The sequence below is a fragment of the Zea mays genome, chromosome 6, assembly GCF_902167145.1.
Source record: "Zea mays cultivar B73 chromosome 6, Zm-B73-REFERENCE-NAM-5.0, whole genome shotgun sequence".
NCBI classification, from domain to species: domain Eukaryota; kingdom Viridiplantae; phylum Streptophyta; class Magnoliopsida; order Poales; family Poaceae; genus Zea; species Zea mays.
In genome coordinates, this window is record NC_050101.1 from 39,871,854 (window position 1) to 39,877,429 (window position 5,576).

Genomic DNA, 5,576 nt, shown 5'->3' on the forward strand with positions numbered 1-5,576 from the left:
TTAAAGACGTTTATGCCCTTGAGTACCCGGTCTGTCCCTAGAATATTCCCACGAGAGGGGGTTACAGTTTGTCATTACAGAAAAGGCTATTACAGACGCGGCCCGTAACATGTTTTTCCGCGTAGGGCCCATCGTAGTGTGCCGAATCCTACTTGGGCCTCCCGACGCGGTGAGGACGTGGGTCCCGTAGACTTCGACGGAGCCTTCGTCTTGCACCGGAGAGAACGAAGGCAGACCGCGCTGGTCTTCATCCACGCGGCGCTTTCGGCTTGTTCGGGCGTGCTTTGTGGATGTGGACATCATCGATGAAGGGAGGCGACGAAGGCATCGAGCAAAGGGTAGCGTGTTCGCCTTCGCCCCAACAGGCCAGCACCTCATCCTCAATCACCAGCAACCAAACACAACGGCGCACACGCCTCCGCAGCGGCGATCTAGCCGTAGCTGCCATGCCCCGCTTCCCCCAGCGACCAACCACGACGGATGTCACACCTGGTTTTCAGGGGCACCAAATCCCGGGCGCAAAATAATCACCACATGTGCTGGGACCAAGTCTCACATATATGATGACTCATGGTACAGAAACGAATGTCACATCTTTACTATATAATAGAAGTTCTGTAGAAAATACCTAAATAATTACATCATATGTAGACAACGATCCAGCAACCATAAAGTTGACTGGGAGACGACGGCCTAGACCACTCACGAACTCATCACGTCATCCTTCATGTGCCTCATCAAGTGGTACCTATTCTTGACCTAGGGGGATGTGAGTACAACAAGGGTGAGCTCACATACGTTCATCGCTCAACAAGTTGTGGGGAATAATGTGTATGAACTCACTAAAGGTGAAAGCTCATGTGAAGTGTAATGCTTACCAAAGGAGATGGTTAAAGCAGAGCATTGCTTTTAGAGTTAGTCAAAATTTTATTAGCAGTTACTAAGTATAAGTAGATACCAACTGTGGTGGACAGATATCCCCTGGGTCCACTACAAGGCGAAAACCCTTGAGTGGGGCCACAAACCAGTCGCCCCGCAAGGTCGTCTCATCGTGGGCCGGGCAAAGACTACAATTGAAATGGGCCGACCCAAGATGGCGATGGGCTCGCGCCCAGATCGTCTGCGGATTAGGCGTAATCTTGTGGGAGATGTTCGTCTTTCCCGCGCCCGACGCCCTCAAACACCAAAGATAGATCGGGACGAAGCCATCGGGTCTTCCTTAAAATAAGCAAAGTCAGTTCGCTATTTGCTAGAAGATAAGCTGGAAGAGTGTGATCAGCGTGCGCGTAGGGAGTGCCCCACGGTCGTGTATATAAGGCCTAGGGGGAACCCCACCATTTTCATCTCATTAGCACCTCTCCATTCGGGAAACACCACTTGTAAACACACCACACATACAAGGCCACCCTAGGAAGTAGGGTATTACGCCTCTCAAAGCGGCCCGAACCTAAAGATAATCGCCCGACTCTCTCTCATGCTTCTGGCACGAACCATCGAGCTACAATCAGTGACACCTTCCTACCCAAAAGCACCACGAGGGTACCCCTAGGTGTGCGGTCAGACACTAGACACCAACAGATGGCGCGTCAGGTAGGGGGTGTGTCGTTGATCAAAGTTAGCTCAATGGTCGTCACCTTCAAGAACAAGATCACTCTCAGCCCAGGAGCTATGTTCTGCTTCAGAACCATCTCATGCATAGAAGACGTAGAAGGGACTCTACACTGTGTAGCGGATCCACCCGAGAAGAGACCCTACTCGGGAATCCCGAGAGAAGCCAAAGCAAGACTGCGGACAGTGCCCCCGCTCACAGCTCGGGGGAAGATGGTCCCTTGCAAGCCGGGACTCAGGATCCCTCGGGAGAAGGAAGACCAATCAGTTTGGGCTTCACTAACCGAAGAACTCCGTTGTCCACCTCGCCCACTAAGGAGTGGACGTGGATCACTCAGAAGAAGGAAGTAAACATCCCGTACCGGGGAAGGAGAACATGCCGAGCCATCCTCCCAATACCTCCACCCTCAAAGGAAGATGGGAAGAAGAGCACCACCACACCTGCTCCCTTCTACCCTGACGTCCTCTTCATCCGGGGGAGATTGGAGCCAGCGCCCATCTCTAACGATGAGCCTACCATGCAGGGAGAGGAACCTCCCTAGTGTGATGCCCAGCGACGAAGAAACAGATGCCAAAATGTGTGGCGACATCATGAAGCCGGGGAACAGGATCCGGCGCAACCCGTGTCCCAGGACAAAGCCTCGGAAGTGGGGGAAACTCCCGACGAACGAGTACACGGAGAAAGACACAACTCCCACCATCGCGATCATCGATAGGCTCAGGAGCAAGAATGGGCGCTAGCTGAACTGGATGCAGACTCCGGTGAAAGAACCCACTTCTCGCTCGAAACCTGTACCCCGACTTCGCCCGAGCGTTGAACATGCCGAGTGAAGTTGGAGGAGTGCTAGCTCAGATAGCCGACGGCCTTTCGCGAACCCCAGACACGGAAGGCTACCGGCGGCTGCTTACTCAGGCAGCCAATCATCTTAGACCCCTCGCACATCCCGCGAACGACCTGCATCACACCATCAATAGTCGACGAGACACACGAAGCACCTTCAGCACTTCGCGCGACCGATGGCATGAAAATGAGATAAGGTTCCGGGAGGAGTACGACCGAGATCACGGTGTACCGGCGCGAAGTCGTGCCACACGAATTCAGTCGGTGGCAGCTTCGACCAGTATTCCATTCCGGGGATGGTCAAGATGACCTAGTATCGACTCCCCTCCTCGAGACTGATGGCGCGAACATCGGTAGGAGGATACGTGTGGAGTCTCCGCGCTTACTCCTCGTCTCCGAGCCATTCAATGGCTTGCTAACTTCAAGGTCTCCGACATCGACAAATATGAGTCTAAGCAGGACCCAGGAGGTTGGTTGGCCGTCTATAAGACCGCCGCCCGGGCTGCTAGGGCAACGGAGGACGTCATGACGGCGTACTTGCCCATTGTCCTGGTGCAGGATGCGCTGCAGTGGTCCGACACCTACCTCGACACTTCATCGACAACTGGGGTGAATTCAGTCGCCGGTTTATCGCAAACTTCCAGTCTCTCTCCGATAAACCGGCGCAGCCATGGGACCTCAAATCCTTAGGCGCCAAAATGATGAGACTCTTCGATCGTTCCTCAAAAGGTTTCAAACGATGAGGAACTGCATCCCCGAAGTCGCTGAGGCGGCTGTGATGGAAAACTTCTATCGAGGATCCAACGACTCGGCATTCATCCGGGCCATACTTCAAAAGGCGCCGGCCACCTTTGAATAATTGTTTAGGGAAGCAGACATTTACATCACCGCGGATGAGCAGGCCCAGGACCTCGTCGGAGGCACAAAATCTGCACCGCCCACACCACAGCGAGATATGAACCAGCAACCAGACAAACGCTGGGAAAAGAGGCCCCACGAGGAGGTGCACACCGCCGGGCCAGCTACCGCTCGAGCCCACGGCGCACCCCGCAGAGGAGTGCGAACACTAGACGAGATCCTTGAGTCCCAGTGTCTGTATCACAAAGACATGCGCCACACCCTGTGTGTCACACCCGGTTTTAAGGGACAAAGTCGGGTGCATCTCATACATGCGCCAAAGAAGACAACATATATAATAACAGAGTGTATAGAGATAAATGTCACAATAATCAGAGTATTTATTACATAGCGGAAGTCTTACAAAATAAAAAAAATAAATATAAAGGGTTCTAAAATCTATCCTTGGCGCCAGAAAGTCAACTGCGAGACGCCACCTAGATCGAATCGAACTCCTCGATGTGTGGCTCCACTTGAACCACCTATTCTTGTCCTGTGGGGGGTGTGAGACAGCAAGGGTGAGCTCACATACGTTCATAGCTCAACAAGTTGTGGGGAATAATGTGCATGAACTCACCAAAGGTGTTAGTTCATGTAAAGTGTAAGGTTGATCAACAAAATAAAGGTTGAGGCTGAGCATTGCTTCTATAAGTTGGTCAAAATTTTATTAGCAATTACTAAGTTTAAGTAAATACCAAACCATAATAAATAATATAACAAAATTAATAAATAATCCCATGCAAATGCAAATGACAAATTGAATTTAAGTTACATAAATTAATCATGTGAGTGTCTGAGCTGCTCATGACCGTGAGCACGGCTTGTATACCAGTTTTACACTCTACAGAGGTTGCGCATCTTTACCCACAAGTCATGTTACCCATCTGCCAAGGGGTCATGAATCACATACACCTCTACCAAGGAAGCGAGGCAGGGTGACACTACGAGGCCTTTACAAAGTTCCACTAGCTTCAGTAAACCCGCTACAGTTTCTAGGAAGCTCTAATGCAGGGATCCCTCGCCTGACCGCCATCGTAGCGAAATCAACCCAAGGACCTCCCTACACTAACCACTCCCCTACCGCCCTTGCCCCTTTCAGGTAAGGTAGTCATCCACTACCTTTCCTAATTAGTCAGCCAAGTGCATCCCATACTACCCTTGTGGTAGCACTGTTTTCCCGGGTGGTTCTCCATGTTCCCATTAACATAATGATCTTATCATGAACACAAAGAACATAACAGAATAATAGGAACATGCATATAATGTAATATTAAACCAAAAACCGTGTAAAGCAATAGCATACCCAATGATTCAGGGGTAAACAAGGTAAAAGATAAACAGTCAAGGGTGACCTATTGGGTCCCATCAAAATTAAACCTATGCATGAATAGTGATAATAAAGAATATAATTGGGTAAGAAAAGTGGATCAAGGGCACAACTTGCCTGGCACTTGAGATTGCAGTTACCAGGGTGATTCTTCAGATCCTCGAAACCTTGCGCTAGTCATAGCAATACAAACAAACATGGTATAAATAAAATTAACATCACACCACACATAAGAACAAACTGAATAATAATGATCTACGCGAAGCTATGAGATCGTGGGATCAAGAAATACTAAGATCGGAGTTACGATTAAGGAGTTATGATTTTATAGAAGATCTGTGTGATTAAAATATTAAACTATATTATAAATAGGTTAATATAAATTATATGAGAGCTTATTCTATAAATAATTATCTCAATTTTAATCTAAGTTATGAATGGACCATAGATCATCTTCTAGTAGATTATAATGACAAGTAGATTAACAAGACTAACCCACAAAAATTAAATAAAGATCTAATTAGAAAAGAATGAGACATGGTATAATAACTATTGTTGTTGCATAGTAATTATTTATATGAGACTAACACAACTTGAATGGATCAAATAGGAGTTATAGATTTTAAGTTATCAATTTCTAAAGATTTTATGTGTTTTGTACAAGATTAAATAGAATATACATTTTAATTTGACTTTCATGTAAAAACAGTGGTACTAACTAATAAACAACAATATTACAAAATTATAGAAATTGGAATGGATAAATTTGGACTCCATATGAATTTTCTATGATTTATACAAATTTCAGCATTTACTTTCACATTTAAAAATCATTGTCCAATTACTTTTAGGCCCCGTTTGTTTCGTTGGAATTGAATTCCATTTTGATAATTATAATTTAGA